This window comes from Mustela nigripes, chromosome 13, assembly GCF_022355385.1.
Source record: "Mustela nigripes isolate SB6536 chromosome 13, MUSNIG.SB6536, whole genome shotgun sequence".
In the NCBI taxonomy this organism is placed as follows: domain Eukaryota; kingdom Metazoa; phylum Chordata; class Mammalia; order Carnivora; family Mustelidae; genus Mustela; species Mustela nigripes.
The window spans coordinates 58,298,918-58,317,631 of NC_081569.1; the positions used below are offsets into that span (position 1 = coordinate 58,298,918).

At 38.8% G+C, this 18,714-nt stretch overlaps 1 long non-coding RNA gene across 1 annotated transcript in view; it reads right to left on the reverse strand.

Annotated features, from left to right (window-relative positions):
* LOC131998694 (uncharacterized) overlaps positions 1–8,717 on the reverse strand; it is a 33,593-nt gene extending 24,876 nt beyond the window's left edge. The window contains exon 1 of the long non-coding RNA XR_009398824.1: positions 8,632–8,717. This is a non-coding gene — a long non-coding RNA (uncharacterized LOC131998694). The remainder of the gene's footprint in view (positions 1–8,631) is intronic.
* Positions 8,718–18,714: the final 9,997 nt, after the last annotated feature.

An 18,714-nucleotide genomic window follows, 5' to 3' on the forward strand; every position in this document is an offset into this window, starting at 1 on the left:
AAGATTCCCGTGCTAGGTAGGATAAATTGGTCATAGAATGGGTTATACTAACACTCGGTCATCTGTCAACCTCCAGAAAATTTCCATGCAACCAGGTATACTGGTTTACAGGTATACCAGGTAAACACCAAAAAATCCCCAACTCAGTGAAAATTCCTCTTATTAATTTGATTCTGAGTGACCTCAGGCTTAGCTAAAGAAATGGAATCTTCAAGTTTCAAAGACTTGAGCACTCTACCTTCTAGCATACCTGTTTATTTTATGTCCAAGAACTGTGGTCCCAGAAGCTTTATCTATTTAAAAAAAAAAAAATTGGCAAAATCTTACTAAGACAACCTAGAATTTACAATGGCCACTAAGAGGAGCATTCCAATTAGACAAAGCATCCATCTAAGAAGTACACTTGAAAGCAAGGGTTCTCAAATCAAACAAATAGAATGGGATACCTATTTTAATTGTAAAGCAAAAGATTTCCAAAGGCTTCAAGATTCCAAAATAGCTTCCTTGGAAGATTCACTGCAAAATGCTAATAAAAAATTAAAAACACAAGGGGTACCCAAAACAAACAACTCTATAAGACTGACAGTGACTCCAAGTACTGCCCCCTATCTTCTTTTTCTTGAGTACCCATTCTACTAACCCTCTACCTGAATTGCCTTTCCACTCTCAAGAGACTACAAGACTGTAAACAAAAATCCACCAAATTAGAGGCCTACAACTGCAACAGCTCCAAGCACAGAAACCTACAAGACCTGGGCCTCCCTTCTTCACCCTCCAAGGAGTCAATCATCAGGACACTTACCTAGTATAATGTGCTCAAGAAGACCCATATTTTTAATCAAACCTCTTGATCAAGAAGAATGGTCAAGAAGATGATCAAAAGTGGGGACTGCTGAAATAACTTCCTAGGCCCACAATGAAGCTGCTGCTGCCTGGATCAAACCAAAACTTAGATAACTGTCCTGTCCCTGTAAATGTCTTGCTTGACCAGAAATGCAGTGGATCCAGATAGTCAATCTCCAAACACCAAGCCAACTCTGAGCCTTCTCACCTCAAACGAAGTTGTCTATGTGGCCCTGGCCAATGAGATATTTTCTATTTGTCTCTTCCACGTTCCTTTTCTTTACCCCATAAAGGCTTCCTGCTTTTCCACCATATTTTGCTATTCTCCCAAAGGAGACTGTCCACTTCATGAAGTGTCAAAGTATGTTCGTATCACTTGCACTCTCTTCTCTAATCGTGTTTTAACAACATATAAAGTGCTCAGCATAGCAACTGAAGGATAATAATTTTTCAGTAAATGCTATTATTATAGTGTCCAATTATCAGAAACAAAAAAAAGTAATTTAGGGATAACATTTTATCAATGTTCAATTTATATCCCAAAGAATGTTCTTAATGATTGTGCTTTTGATATCACATACATACAGTCATCATATGTTTAGCTGAGAAAATGACTCTTAGGCTATATAATAACAGTAAACATCCTCTTATTTTATAATTACCATTTTATAATAGGTATGAGGGAGCACCTTCTGACTTCTTGAGAAATCTGTTGATCAAAAGGTGTCCATGAAGGATCCGGTAATGACCAGAGGGAAGTGAAACATACAACTGCCGTACCTGATGGATCAGTCTGCATCTCACCTCCATGGATGGATGGGCCATGAAGGTAGTTGTGGTCTCTTTCCTAGCGAGGGAAGTTCTAAGAACTCCTTATAAAAAGAGGTTTTGTTTTACTCCCTGCAATATGAGAGAATAACTGTGGTGGATATCCAGGAGCATTTTACTCCAGCAAGTCCTGACATATTTCAACTGTTTCTAAAGAATCTGTGGTAGGTTCAGTTCCCCAGGGAACAGTCTCTGAGCCTGTGAAATTGCATGCAAGAGCTGTTTTTGAGGACTGCCTTTAAGAGTAGGCCAAAACAGAGGCTATGATTCACGCACAGCAGAAGCCCTCACTAATTCTATGGGGAGCTCTGAGGCAGGGATGGCCATCCAGAGTCTTCCTGCCTTAGAGCACCTGGACCAGCCACTGGATGTGGGCTGGTCCCTGGAGACAGTTCATGGCCTTGGGAAGGCAACAGTGTGGTGGGGGGCAACTCCTTCCAGCCTCTGGAGTAGTGAGTACTTCAGCACTGAAGTGGGATCCAAATGGAGCCCTACTGCCTCCACTCCATAGCCTCAGAGATCATGAATCTACCTGTCCCTGAGACTGACCAATGACCACATGGCCACAGTTGATGACTCACATAAATACCAAATTAAACTGAAGCATCTTTGGTTGCTGTTGCTGCTCCTACTTTCAACTTATCTTTGACTTTCTAAAAGACTGAACTTCCATTCCCAAAACTGAATTAAGTCTATCTTTCTACCTAGATCCTTGGTGCTGTGTAGAATGGGCCAGAGGGCAATCCCACATCTGAGGAAGAATATATTTCCATATCCATAAAGGTCCCCACACTGCTACTTCTAGCTTGATATGGCCTGGTTTAGAAGAATTCCTAAAGTAGAGAAACTATCATCTCAGAATTTGTATTTTAAATTAAAGCTCTGTTTGTTGATACAGCTGAGAGTGATCTCTGTGTATGTGTGTAGGGAGCGGTGAGCTGAATTCATGGCCACCATGGGCAAAATCCACTGGTTTCTGCTCCTGAACTGAAATTTAACAAATACATCTCTACATATTACTGAAGCCACAGGCTGATGTGTGGTCTGTGGAACGAAGCTTATGAAGGTGGTTAACTAGATCTGAGGCAGAGAGAGATGAGAACAGCCTGTCCATCTCTGGTATGTAAGGGTGGTACCCAAGCAAGCAGGCAGATGATTGTTCCATCCCAGAAAACAGCTGCTTTGGAATTTCTGTGGTTAGATATTTGGGGGAGAGCTGATAAAGTAGAGAATACATAAAGGATAAAGCGAAGGGAAAAAGAAAGAATTATTGAGAGAGAGAGAAAGAATAAAGGAAAAATATTTCCCTCTTTCTTTGGTTGATAACTATATAAATTTTAACTCAAATAAAGGGGGGGTAGCATAGAATGATTACTCCCCCATCACCACAACCTCTGCCCAATTTCCAAGCTGAGTTCAACAATGTGATGATGATGATGATGGTGGTGGTGGTGGTGGTGGTGGTGATGGTGACAGAAGCAGAATAATATGAAGAGGAGGTAAAAGAGGAAAAGAAGGAGAAGATTTAAAACCAAAACCACAACTGAAACAGGAAACAGAGGGTGTTTACCTCCTGAGTCCATGAGCTTGCCTTAAGATCTTGCCTATTGGAAAAGTTCTTTTGAAATATGCAAATCTCTGCTGAAAAGCTCTGAAGAAATGAAGACTCAAGTTAAAGCATCCAGTTTGGTAGAAAAAGGATGGTGCCTGCAGTAAGAATATCTGTTTCAAGTCCCATCTTGGCCATTTAACAGCTGCTTAGTTTTGGATCCATGATTAATCAATCTCCCATGCATTATCCATGAAATGGAGTACAGAGACTTGACATAAAAATCCACATATAAATATAAATAACAATGTTTTGTACTCTGTATGGTGCTACACACATTTAATACCAGATGTTTTTAGAGATAACACATTTTTGTGGTTAATTCTCTGAATCAGTAAGAATACAAATGCTTAATAATACTCCATTGTATATATGGACCATATCTTCTTTCTCCACTCGTCTGTTGAAGGGCATCCATCAGAAAGGATGAATACCCAACTTTTGTATCAACATGGACGGGACTGGAGGAGATTATGCTGAGTGAAAAAGTCAAACAGAGAGAGTCAATGATCATATGGTTTCACTTACTTGTGGAGCATAAGGAATAACACGGAGGACATGGGGAGATGGAGAGGAGAAGGGAGATGAGGGAAACTGGAGGGGAGATGAACCATGAGAGACTGTGGACTCTGAGAAAAAAACTGAGGGTTTTAGAGGGGAAAGGGTGGGGGTTAGGTGAGCCTGGTGGTAGGTATTAAGGAGGGCCTGTATTGCATGGAGCAATGGGTGTGGTGCATAAACAATGAATCTTGGAACACTGAAAAATAAAGTAAAATTTTTAAAAAAGAATACAGATGCTTTTTTTCTTTTTATTCACATTGTTGAAAACTACTTGAAGAAGCATTTTAAATTTCTTTCATTTCTTAGTCAATGAGATAATACTTCTTCTCTTAGCATTAAGCAGCGGTCATTCAAGCAAATTAAAAGATGGCTGGTAGCCTTAAATTTTATATCAAGCAGCCATTTACTGAATTCAAGCTGTCCTTACATCTTGTGTCAATAAAACCAAATCACTATCAAAAAGTACATGTTCATTTAAAAAGTATAACCGTCTTAGTGTTCCAATGATGATTCCATGGCAATGTAAGACACCACTGCCATCAGCTTCAACTGCTTTTGAATCACCAGATTCATTACAGACAGTTTTGTCATTGTGACAAACATATTTGGATTATTTCAACTCCTTCAGAACTGGTCATCAGTAGATATGGGACCTTCAGTTAATCAAAGATCCCATCCCTTACTACGTGAGATAGCTAGGATTTCCATGTAGCCACTGTCCTCTAGAGAAAAAGAGAACCCAGAGAGGTAGGCATGTACACATTTTCACTTGCCTTTCGCTGAACTTTTCCTTCTCAGTTTTTGGGCATCATCTGGGGCAAGTAAGTGTCACTTCTTTGCATTCACGTGTATGAGGACACATTTTCCATAATCCTCTGCCTTCCTTCTTTGCTTCAGCATTCAATACTTCTCAAAGACCCAGAATTTAATACTCACATGAGACATAGTTCGATTAATTCAAAAACTTAACAAATTTCTCTATCCTCCTTCTCTTCCCCCAATTTATTTGCTATTCTTAGAAGGCCTTTAAGAAAGATATTGTTCTCCACAAAGATAACAGTCAGATCATGAATACACACACACACACACACACAAAAAAGGCAAAAATTTTGCTCACATGAATCCATGTAAAAGAAGAATGACATCTGGATGCTATAGATTTCTCATTTGCTGGTAAAATGTGTCCTGGTTTTTCTATTACAGAACCACAAAGTAAGAGATGCTGTTAAAACCCACCCATACTCCAAAGCAACTCTGTCTAATCTAGGGTCTATGCACCTGCTTAAAGGGAAATATTAACAAGCACAGAAGTTTGTATCCCCAGTGCTGAAAATTCAGAGCGGTGATAAGTCAAGTGCCTATTAATCACAAAAGGGTGTTTCTTTCCATATGGAATAAATTCTAAGAAATTCGTATTTTTTTTTTAATTTTCAAGCCTCATGAATTATACTGAGAATAAAAGAAAAAAGAATCTACTAAGATTCCAAGTAATCTGAAAAATCCATTTATGTGACAGCATAAAGATAGATCAAAGCTTTTTTCCCCCTTCAAGGCTCTATTCCTTTTCAGTCAATGCCCACATCTTGAGATGTGTGAGGACTCCAAGGTGTCATCCTGAAAGAGTAATCTGCACCTGACTTTGTACTTAAAAAGCTCACTTGATGTACATGAGCATATTCTGCTGCTAGGTAAGGTCTAATGTGAGCACACATGGAGTTAATTCAACTGGTAGTTCATGTCTTTGGGGAATGAGCGTTCTATAGCAGGAAGTCTGTACCTGCTTCTGTGCTCATGTCTACACCCACTGCTATAGTTGTTGCCTCCATCTGAAAAGTCCCCCATCCTCCAATTCTCAATGTATTGAAACATTTTAAGTCTTACTCAAATATCACCCCTACTCTGGAGATCTCCCTTACACCTCACAATTAGAATGAATTGTTTCTCCCTCTCTACATTCTCTGCAACATATTAACTGTCCCTATATTGTGTTCCTATCTAGAGTTCCTTTTCTTAAAGTCAGTTAATTCCATACCTATGTTTCCTTTTCTCCAGCAGAAATTCACAAATACTTCCCAGTGTCCCAGATAAAACAGGACAGACAGAAGTAAAACTTGGTTTGAACCAAATTAGGTTGGCTCTGATATCTAAGTTTTGTTTTGTTGAAGAAGACTGAGACTAAAAAAATATCGTAACTCTCATCTAACACCTCTCTTTTGATTTCACATCCAGAATTTTGCAGGAAAACATTTTTCTTGTCTTCTAGCCTCACTTGGTTTTCGAGCTGTAATGAGGACATTGCAAAGACCAAAAATACAAAGCCCCAACTTTGAGAGTTGCCCATAGCTCAGATAATCAAACAGATTCTGTTATACACACTGCAAAGAGCCAACGGCAAGATTCTAACCCAAAGGCCAGCAATTTAGAGATGCGTGCTTTATTCTAGACCTCTGGCAATGACAGAGGAAAGTTTTCTCTCCATGCATTTCTCATAATGAACTCCTCCTACAAGTATAGAACAGACTGTTGCCCCAAAATCAGCTCTTCAAAAATCACACTCCAAGCCAATCACAAGAAACAGCACGCAGAAGATAAACATACCACAGACAATGTTTGAGTGCTGTGTCATATCACAAACACCAAAAATGTAGGTTTATGCAAAACCTAGAGCGGAAAAAGGGGCAAAGACCACCCTGCCACCACCTCCTCCTCCTCACTCACGTTCCCAGGATTCTCACTTTCCCAGAATTTCTCTCAAATAATTTGTTTGCATTCCTAAAAGGGAAAATTAGAACAAAATTTTACATAAAATAGGTTCATGACACGTTATCCTTATCTGTGTGCTCGCTGACCTTAAAATGATTACCCTAAGGGCGAAAGGTGAGTCTGGAATATAGTATCAGACCAGAACACAAAAATTTGAGATGCACAAATTCATGCATCCTCCCTAGCGACAAAATACATTATTTTTCTTAATAACTGTTTTAGAAACAGAAACAATCTTTACACCGTTTTAATTCAACTCTTAATCTTCAATGACCCTATCCTCAAAGTAAAAGTGACCAGATAGCTAATTGGGCAATGGCGAGGCAATTTTAAGAGTATTTCCAGGTAAAAACAAAAACAGGCCTCTATTTCCCCATTCTGCCTCCCTCAACCCCACCGCCTTTAATTTTCTAGGCTAATGGAAGAGAGAAAAGCAAGGAATGATTCAATTCTTGAGCCCATTCAGGATATTAGGCACTGTACAGAATTACTCAAGTACCTTTAACAGGTGGCCCTGGACAAGGACCTGTGGAAAAGTCAAAAGAGACAAGGGATCCTTTTTATCTGCCAGTGCAGGCTATTTTCTGAAGAAGACAAGACATGTAGCCAGGTAATGCTGAGTCCACTGTGTCCAGATTCGAGTCTCTAGAACAGTTCTTTAAGTATTCTAGGATTCTGAGAAGAGCTGTACCATAGCAAAAGGTGATTGGGGTGCAGGAGATGCCAACTGTAAGGTCCACAAATAGAGTGATTTGACTTATTTTCCTTCCTATTGTCCCCCTCCCATTTTCTCCTCCTTCTTAAGCATCTGCCCGAACACTGCTCGAACTGAAAATGCAGTACTGCCTTCTGTAGCTTCTCCAGCAGGGAGAAATGTTATCCTCTAAACCCTACTCATTTTATCTTTTTCTGAAGTCCCAGAGAATACATGAAGAACATGTTTCACTTTGTTACCGGTCTGGGAGTTTTTGGTTGTTAAAGTCTTTGCAATTACCAGAAGGTGATTAACTTTTCATTTAGGCTTATCAATCGGGAGTGAAGCACTTAGGGTAGAAAATGCATAAATTGGTGTTCTGCATATCCGTATCAGAGGGCAGTTCAGTGTTACAGAAGAAGGAAATGAGAGGGGGCCACAAACACCTGAGGTTTCAGATGGCAATAAGAGGGATAAATTGAGGGGAGACATGTTAAAATTATTTAAGAATATATTTAGAGCTTCGGGGATGCCTAGGTGGCTCCGTGGTTAGGGTTCTTGATCTCCGCTCAGATCATGAGCTCAGGGTTGTAAGATCAAGCCCTAAAGACCCCTAATTTGGGGTCTGCGCTCAGTGGGAAATTTGCTTGAGATTCTCCCTATCTCCCCCTCTGTCCCCCCCAAATCAAATGAACAAATCTTTAAAAAATGTATTTACAGATCCCACTAAATAGAAGAAATTAATATTTATTTTCTAAATAATAGTTGAAGATAAAAATCATTGTCCCAAAAGTTAGTTCATAAAACAGCCAGGGGGATCCCACAGTACCGTGTTCGTGTGTAGAGGAGAGAGAAAAGCATAGACTAATATACATAGATCAGTGAAATACTTAATTTCAGTGTCTAAGTGTTTTATGCAACCCCCATTCCCAAGTGCCCTTTAAACATTTATCTTACTGGATGAACCCATGATTAATTACGAGTAAGGTTAACAAGTAGATTATTTATAGCCAAAATCATTAAATACAATGCAGCCCTCCTTCCGACACACAGAAGCACAAAGTCGAGAAGAGGCAAGGAGAGAGAGGAAAGGGGCCAAGCAGAAGGAGTGCTGGAGGGCCAGAGGGGTCAGGCTGGGCTCATTCCCCCACTCTCTTCTTTAAGCAGAAACCCCGAGAGAGACACCAGCAGGGTTCCGCAACAGCCTTTGTCATCTCTAGTAGTCTTCACAGTCTAAATAATATTATTCATGGTGCTCGGAAATTTACCTCCTACTCTATGGTAATTTATCTCTCCACCAACTAAAGAAGGGATTAAAAAAAAAAAAAATCACCTGTTCTCTCCTGTCCTTAATCAAACTCCTCTTCTTTCTCTTCCTCCTCCTTGCTTAATCAACTTCAATTCCGGGCTTTAAAGCCAAGGTACATAGGCTCTCGGGCTGGCGTGCGTGCGTGCCTGCGTGCGTGCGTGCGTGCATATGACGTAAGCCCAGGTTAGATACCTGGTGTTTGCAAAGTAGGCACGCCACTGCTTAGTTAGGCATGCCAGTGCCTAGGCAGCCTCTAAGGCAAAATTGTGGGGTGCATATAGAACACATGACATCTACACCCTGTGCAGAATTAATTAGAAATACCAGAAGGAGTCTGGAGAGGAAAAGGTCATTTCACAAATAAAGAGCCTGAGTTAAGCCTAAATACTGAAAAGTTGTCAGATCACCCGAGATTAACACATTAAATTCAAAGGCAATTTTCATCGAAATACCAATAGGACATTTATTTATCTTATTTTATTTTATTTATTTTATTTTATTTTTTCTTTTCAAGATGGGATTTTTTTTTTTAATATTTGATTTGACAAAGTATTCTAAAATATACCTGGGAGAGTAAACTGTCAAAGTATCCAAGAAAAAGGTTTTAAATAATAAAATAAGAACGGAAATAGTAACAAGCAGAGAGAATTCATTCTAGTTATTAAGCCATATTAGAAAACAAATAATTAAAACAGTGTGGTAGAAGTCTAAGAATAAAGAGATAAATAGAACAAAATATGAAGTTCAGAAACAAACAGAAGTGCATATAAAACATGGCATATGAAAGGATCTCAAGTCAAATCATCAGAAAAACAGTGAATTATTTGGGTGTTAGATTAAATATAAAGAAAGGCATCAACTTCTTCCCTCATAAAAGATACCAAATTAAATTCCAGATGTACTCAAGAACTAAATGTGAACAAAAGCATTATTTGAGAAAACTGGTAGAAAAAATTATCAACATTTTTCTGATCGTGGGCATAGAAGTTATGAATAAGTAAATATTTTAAAGATAGAACCAATAAAAGACAAAACTGATAGGTATAACAATGTAAAAAGCAAATTTCTTAATGTCAAAAGTGCCACCAACGAAATTAAAAACTTAATTAAAATTAAAACATAATTTATAAGTTAAAATGGAAAATTCACTCACACACAAATAATAATGTAAAAGAAATTCATGGTCGGAAAAAAAGATTTTCATTGATTATACAGTACTTAGAAATCAGCAATAAAAACAACAAAAATAAAGACCTAAAAATATGTTCCAAAAAATGTGATAAATAGTATAATAGACAATTCAGAAAAGAAAAACATGACTGATAACAGGTGAATTCTTACCCTTTTTAATAGTAGATTTAAATTTAGGTAACAAAATACTGTATTTTACCTATTTACATTAGCAATTATTGAAACAAGGTGTGCCAGTTAGTGTACAAGGAAATGGGGGCTTTAATCCACTGTGTAAATATTTTCTACTTTCTAGGAGGATGAAATGACAAAATGTATCCAAAGCCTTAAATGTGTGCATAGTCTTTCAATCATAAACTCCTCTAAGAAAACCAGAGACATTTTCTAAGATGTATGCTGTAGATGTTAGTATCATGCTATTTATACTTCCAAAAATATAAAATAAAAATATTAAAATAAAAAAATTTAATTTTTAAAAATTTTATTTATTTTATGAGGAAGTGGTGATGCAACATGGGGGCTTAAGTGGGTAGGAGAAGAATAAATGAAACAAGATGGGATTGGGAGGGAGACAAACCATAAGTGACTCTTGATCTCACAAAACAAACTGAGGGTTGGTGGGGGGAGGGGGGTTGGGAGAAGGGGATGGGATTATGGACATTGGGGAGGGTATGTGCTTTGGTGAGTGCTGTGAAGTGTGTAAACCTGGTGATTCACAGACCTGTACACCTGGGGATAAAAATATATGTTTATAAAAAATAAAAAATTATAAAAAATTTTTTTAAAAAAACAGTCCCAAATAAGTGAAACCATATGATAAAAAAAAATAAAAATAAAAATAAAATAAAATAAAAAATAAACAATAAAAAATTAAAACCACTTAAAATGATGCCACATAATAATAGTGTGTGGGAAAATGTTCATAATATATAGCTAAGTGTAAAAGCATATTTTAAAATAATACAGTTTTGATTTTGTAAAATCACCCATGCAGGCACACATGTGCAAGCATATGCACATACAAACACATGAATTTTATGTAGATTTAAAATGATGACTTTTGAGGGGCCGCCTGGGTGGCTCAGTTGATTAAGCAGCTGCCTTGAGATCAGGTCATGATTCCAGGGTCCTGGGATCAAGCCCCACATCGGACTCCCTGCTTAGCGGAGAGCCTGTTTCTCTCTCTCCTCTGCCTGCCGCACTGCTTCCTTGTGCTCTCTCTCTGTCAAATAAATAAATAAAATCTTTTTAAAAAAAATAAAATAAAATAAAATGATGGCGCTTTTTTTTTTTAATTGAAGAAAATGTTAGTAAACAGTGAAGTCAAAGAGTAAGGAGATTAAAATGGAATGAAGTATTTCATCTATGTCTCTGAAGAGGTGTTTCTTTTCAAAACTAAAAAAATATTCAGACTTTTTTTTTTTCAGTACATCCTTCTTAAATTTAAGCACCAAGACGTAGTTGGTCAGAAATAGTTGCTGGCAATATTTGATTTTAATTTAGTTGCTGGAAATATGCACTTTTAACACCTGAGAAAACAGACAGCTGGGTATTAGTGGATTTACTTTGTCTTATGTACTATGCCTAAATTGCTTCTATTTAGCTATTGGAAAGTTACTGGTAGGAGCAGAGGGAGGTTTAGAATTTAACAATGTCAACAGTATTTTTTTTTAATTCTCTGGTTTATCTTCCCCCAAGGAGATGAGGAGAAAAAAAACAAAAATGAAACCTTGGCGGCTCCAGGGCATTTTCTATAACTAGACACATATAACTCTCCTGGAATGAAATGGATATTTAATCCATTTTCCTTTCCTGTGCTTTTAGTCTACTGTAGCATCCAACTCTTAAAGCATTTCTACAGCTCGTTCTCCACAATGGCACTAGACGTACATTGGCCCGGAATGGGTTGGTGAAGCAAAGGCCTGCAACTCCCAAGCACTCCTCCACTTAGAAACAGATCAGGAAATATCCCCAGAGATACCAGGATTCTTTGAGAGCCATGTGGTCTGGGGAAGGCCACTTAACATCCCTAGACCTCAATTTCTCATCTGAAAAATAGTCATAATAATGCCAAGCTTATGGAGTTTCAATAAAAAATAATTTTTACAAAAAGGACACAAATGTTTGGGAGGGAAAAGCCATAAGAATGTTCTTCCATTTCAGTGCTACACTGAAAAAGCCATTGGTTTCAGGAGAATGAGATTTGAATCTTCAGTGGAGCGAGGTGTTGCCAGCACTTTCACGGGTCAGAGACCTGTGGGGTGACCTTTCTGCTTGACCATTGCAGCCCCTGGGTGGTGTTGACACAGGGCATAGGAAAACAATGCTGCTTACCAAAACCTAAATCTAATGTAAGTTGAGAAGAAGAGCTATCCATACCTCTGGTCTAAGTCCTTTAAAAAATCCTTTCTTTTTTTTTTTTTTTTAAGATTTTTTTTTTTTTTTAATCTATTTGATAGAGAGAGATCACAAGTAGGCAGAGAGGCAGGGGGAAGCAGGCTCCTCGCTGAGCAGAGAGCCCGATGTGGGGCTCAATCCCAGGACCCTGAGATCATGACCTGAGCCGAAGGCAGAGGCTTAAACCACTGAGCCACCCAGGCGCCCCTAAAAAATCCTTTCTTTGAGAGAAATCATTTATGGCAGAAGGGTTTAAGTCCATTGTTTTATTCAAAACTGTACCATGAGCAAAATGTTGTATTTTTCCATCAGCCATTTCTTGGTAATTCTTTTTCCTCTTGCACTTACTGTCTTGTGGGTGATGCCTAAAATCTTGCCCTCCCTCCTTCCGCTCCATGCCCTCTTCACTAGTAACTTGCTCTACCCCTTTATACTTCTGCAGAGTAAATTGCAAGTCTAGTTAAAATCTATAAACCATTATAATCAGGGTAGCCAGGAGGCTCAGTGGGTTAAGCATCTGCCTTTGGCTCAGGTCATGATTCTGAGGTCCTGGGATCAAGCTCTGTGTCAGGCTCCCCGCATAGTGGGGAGCCTGCTTCTTCCTCTCCTTTTGCTGCTCGCCTCGCTTGTGCTTCTTCTCTCTTGCTCTCTCTCTCAAATAAATAAAATCTTATAAAATAAAATAATCATCTCCACTGGAGTAAAAATAAGAAAACAATTGAGGGGGTGCTCTTGGAAGATGTTTTGGGGAGTTTTCTCTCTGGGGACTGCCTTTGTGACTTTAGGAGGTTGTTAGCAAATGTCTGATCAGTGAATCTAAAATACTCAATCTCTTAAATTATAATTGTTTTCTATTAAGTAACCAAAAGGAAAATCTTACAGGAACATGCTTACGATGTTCCAAATGGCTACCACCAAAAAATACAGCTGCTCCTACTCTACAAATGCTTTCTTTCACTGACATTTTTCCAAAGAAATGAGAAGAATCAAAATTCAACCATCAGCTTCTTTCAAATAAATTTAAACCCAACAACATTTATTAGACACGTGGCACTGGCCTAGTCATTGCAGTGGATGTATAGGAAACGGGGTTCAAAACATAGGCTTTGGTGTTTGGTTTTCAATGCAGTTCCCATAACTTACTAGCTGTATTATTTCTGAGGATTGTGATAACACATGATCACAAACTCTATGGCCTAAAACATCATAAATTATTTCCTCACAGCTCTTCTGGTGGTGGTCAGCAAATCATTGATGTCACTTGTTCTGTTGCTGTGTCACTCCAGTCTCCACCTCCATCTTCATATGGCCATCCCTGTGTGTGTCACAAATCTTCCTCTCCTTTCTCCTACAAGAAGACCTATCATTGGGTTTAGGGCCCAACCTTAATCCAGGATAATCTCATCTCAGGATCCTTACTTTAATGACATCTGCAAAAACCTTATTTCTAAATAAGGTCACATTCCCGAATAGTGGGGATTAGGACTTGGACACATCTTTTGGGAACCCTCTATACCAGCTATGTGACCTTGGGTAAGTTATATAAGCTTTAAGAGTAAATTGTCTTATCATTAAGGTGAGAATATTCATAATAACACTGTAGAATCATAATCAAGATTAAATAAGGTCCTGTTTATGAAGTGCTTAGTGTATTGGTTGGTTCATAGTGAACACTCAATAATTATCAGCTGCCAAAGTTACAAGTAGGGCCATTATTTCACTATTAAGCACCCTGCAAGATATGCTTCATCAAATCCTTCTCCCGAGAGTCTTACAATCCAGGAAAGGATGGATGCACATTGATTCCAGACCTGGCTCTGACTTCTGTTAGTCCCAATATCCTCGATATTATTAAACACACAGTTGCCTCAGCTCCCTGAGATTACAGGGGACAGATGACAGATTGATCCCTGAGGTGCTGATATAAAGACGGGCCTCTTTTCCTTTCTGAATCAGCATGGTCTCCTCTCCTATCTTGTAGAACCTTCCACGGGAACAGCAAGTGACAGATGCTGTTGTTCAGGGATTTCTGAGAGGGTGCTCATTCTGCAGTTTTCTTTCTTTTTTTTTTTTTAAAGATTTTATTTATTTATTTGACATAGAGAGATGACAAGTAAGCAGAGAGGCAGGCAGAGAGAGAGAGAGAGAAGCAGGTTCCCCACTGAGCAGAGAGCCCAACGTGGGGCTCGATCCGAGGACCCTGAAATCAATGCCTGAGCAGAAGGCAGAGACTTAACCCACTGAGCCGCCCAGGTGCCCCTCATTCTGCAGTTTTCTACCCTGACAAATGAACCATCACTTAAAACCCCTGGTCAGAAAGGCCATCTATGTGGTACTTTGCAGAGGCAGCAGCAGGCAAAAACTTTCCACGGAGCCTCCCTTCTCGCTATGGTTTCTATCCCTCTTCCATACTTTCGCACAAGAGAATGCATGGAGGTACAATCTAAAGACCCTATGCACAATTTATTCTTCCCTTAATGTCAGCCACCACCAGTGGGGTCAGCATTGTCACAAAATGAGAAGGAATTTCAAAGGAATCAATTAACAACAAGTGGAGTATTAATGAATAGACTATCCATCAAATTAATGGATTAGACATACAGAAACACATGCATGCACACAAATGAGAAGAACTGAGTACAGCAAAAAATTCTCACAATTCCAGGGTTCTCAGTCACTGGGAAGAAAAAACTATAATTACTTTCAGTTAAATTTCCTTCTTAGTCTTATAGTTGGTTCATTTATCTAGGGGACACAAATACCTAACCAAAAAGTCCAAGTTTCACCCAAATCATTTAATGAGATATACATCCCCAAATAACTGGTTGGTGTGAGTCCCAAATTTTCATTCCATTTACTAAGCAGTCTCATATATTTAGTCAAAATAGTCAAACAGATTTGTGTAAAGACATGACCTTTAACATATATATATGTTAGTTCATTTTGTTCCAAACCTTTGAAGATTAATTTAAGTGAACCCTAGTGAAAAGGGTAACAACACAAGCTTAACAAAAAAAAAAAACAAAAAACAGTTCAAACTGGGTGGGGAGAAAGTTTTTTGTTCATTTAATTCTTAAACAACAACAACAACAACAAAAGCAAACAAATGTATAAGAAGACTATGCTGGGGCGCCTGGGTGGCTCAGTTGGTTAAGCAACCCCCTTCGGCTCAGGTCACGGTCCCGGAGTCCCAGGATCGAGTCCTGCATCAGGCTCCCAGCTCCATGGGGAGTCTGCTTCTCCCTCTGACCTTCCCGCCTCTCATGCTCTCTCTCACTGTCTCTCTTTCAAACAAATAAATAAAAATCTTTAAAAATTAAAAAAAAAAAAAAGACTATGCTGACACACTGTGATCTTTTAAAAGTTTTAAAGTAAAAGATCTTAGGAGGAAAAGAAAAGGAGTATTTTAATGCCTAAGACCAAGGATGTGAAGAAAAGAGCATAAACCTTTTTTTTGTTCGGATTTAGCTACACATTTTTTTGGTGAATTCTGCTCTTTTTAGAGCTGACAGGGTGAATGAGAGGGCCTACTGGCCTGGTGGTTACATGATCCTATGCAAAATGCAGATGCAAGAGAAATCATTTCCCATATGCCCTGACTTGGATCATCCCCTGTGCTCTCTGTAAAAGGGGATTATTCCATCCAACTCTGTGGTCAATGGTAAAACTATTTGTTGAACTATCCCAAAGTACTGAGCCTGGCCTACTGATGAATTGATGACTCAAGGGGTTAAATAAGCAATTTGGTGTTTTCTTCCCAGGGAAAAGAAAATTGATGCTGAATTCAGATGGTCCCATTATGGAAACTGAAATCTAAGATGGCAATAGAGTGAGTGACTCCAACCCTGGAGTGACAGAATCATGAAATACAAGAGGAAATAATATTCTGGGATCCAACTACACAGCCAGAAATGGACTTGTCATAACTTATATGTGTGAAGCCAAGCTTCACCCTGGTGCTTAAGGAGAAAGAAAACCTTGTGTTCCCTTTTGGAAAGTCACTCCAGCTCCACAGAGTTGTCTACTACTAAATCTTCTTGCAGAAAATAAAACAGAAAAGGATCACTGCATTGATTTCTAATTCAATGCAATATGCATACCCAGGACCAACCAAAGTTGCATGCAGCATTTAAAACATTCAAAAACCAAACACTATGCCATTTAACATGCTTCTTCAAGGTGTTGGCCTTTTGGAAATCTTAGGGAATGTTATTATGAGAATCAAAATCAGAAACATATGTAGCATCCACCTTATTTTTACCAGACCAGGAAGATCCCAGAATCTTTGAAGAGCAGTAGCAGAGAAGATACACCAGTGGACGGCAAAATGAAGAGGCTCTGATCCTTTGTGGGGCTGGGGTCTGTGAGAAGGGCACAAGATCATTGACCATCAAGGCACAGACATTTTTCTCTCTCTTATCATACTCAAACGACTTGCTAGGTTTGGAGCTCAGAGTAAAAACATCAATTACATTCTCCATGAAACACTGCTATCAGAAGCACCCCATGTCTCCACTTGGAGCTTCATAAGAACACAGGCTTTCTACAATTCCCCTTATTATCCTGAGAAATGTAACATCTTTGTAGGTGCAAAGTCTAGACCACCATGTATCAGCCTATATCACATGCCTATTCTCACCATAGAGCCTTTTTGACCTTTCCCTCATTGTTTCCAAGAGGGCTAATGTTATAGAAAATTATTCTTTTGGGGACCCTGGAAAATTAAGGAAGAAAATAATTAGAAGTTAAATGAACCTAAAGACTATCCTTAGAAAGGATAAAGAACACAGGACCTTCAGATTATGAGACTGACGCGCTGCCTACTGCACCTGGGTGGCTCAGTGGGTTGGGGCCTCTGCCTTCAGCTCGGGTCATGATCCCGGGGACCTGGGATTGAGCCCCGCATTGGCCTCTCTGCTCTGCAGGGAGCCTGCTTCCTCCTCTCTCTCTGCCTGCCTCTCTGCCTACTTGTGATCTCTGTCAAATAAATAAATAAAAATCTTAAAAAAAAAAAAAAAAGAAGAAAAGAAAGGATAAAGAACATGAAATACTTCACTAACCAGGGGTCAGTGAATCCCCAAATGAAATCTAAATCCAAGGTTACTTGACAGTTTCATTTTTAAAATGTGATGATGGTTTATATCTTTGTCCGCACCGAATATATGCCTTTTTGCCTCAAGGACTTTTTGGAAGAAAAGAGTGACACAAAAAGCAACATGGACAAGGAATGAAAATTGCTTTGGACATTGCACTTTGGACATTCAAACCCAGGAGATGCCAGGCTCTGACACTCTGTATTTCTTTCTTTGATCTGACTCTTCAAACACAATCCATGTCCTGGCAAATTTCCCTAGTGTCCCTGGTAAGCTTCAAAGTAAACCACTGGTTGGCTCCAGTACCTCTACGTTGGCTTTCCCCCATTGTTTTTATGTACAAAAAAGAAAGGAAAAAAAGAAAAGGAAAGAAAACTCAGTGGGCATTTTACATGTGTTTTTCATATTGTCCCTTAATCATTCAGTTTGAAAGTAAATGGAAGGTGGAATGAGAAGTCTAAGTACTTGGGTTGGGGTGAGAGCTTCAGACTCCTAGAAGCCATTGTGAATGTGTAGGGCATTTAATATAGTTTTGGAACATCTGCAGGGCAGCTGTCTTATGTAGACCAGGTTCACAATAACTTTTCATTACATGTCACCGCAGAATGAGAAATAGACATGTGGGTGTGAGTGGTGTGTGTGTGTATGTGTGCACGCACACACATGTGTGTAATTTGTAGGAAATCTAACTGATGTGGCTTAAATTGAAAGCAATGACAAATAACTTTTGAACCTGTTTTGAAAATATGATTATGAACACTCCCCAGGGATATGCTGAGTAATTATTGAATCAATGACTCAGGAATGTTGTTTTTCTCTATATACGTTGAAAAACAGAAACTCAGTCGATTGTCTTCAAGGGAACATAAAACAGCTACGTGATTCAAATATCCAACCAAGTCAGAAAGCTTGGTTTACCACAAAGATGAGCTTTTCTGCATGCCTGCTCAAGGTCACATGGGACATCTCAGCAAGTCTTCTTTCCCTTAGTCTTTTTCTCACTGTGGGCAGAGGCTGTCCACTCAAGAGCATATCTTGTGCTTTCATCCCTAGGTTCCAGCTGGTAGCCATTGAACTTGGTTACTTGTCCTGGTTCTCTCTTGCTGGTCACGTGGAATCAAAATTATTATTTAATAATATTAATCATATTATTTAATAATATTAAAATTATTATGAGAATAATATTATTATTATTATTCAGTGTCCCATACATGCATCCTCTGTTTTATAATGATCTGAACCTTTCTTTAACTGTGTTAATTCTTATTCTATGAGAAGAGAATTTCATCATCTGATAAGTGTGGGAAATATCAAATTAAACAAAATTCCTTACTATAGGACTTCTCAAAGCCTTTAATTTGTCAGTATATATTATGTATCCAGGAGGCTTAAAGCAGGTTTGGTCCAGTTGGATCTTTCCCTGGGA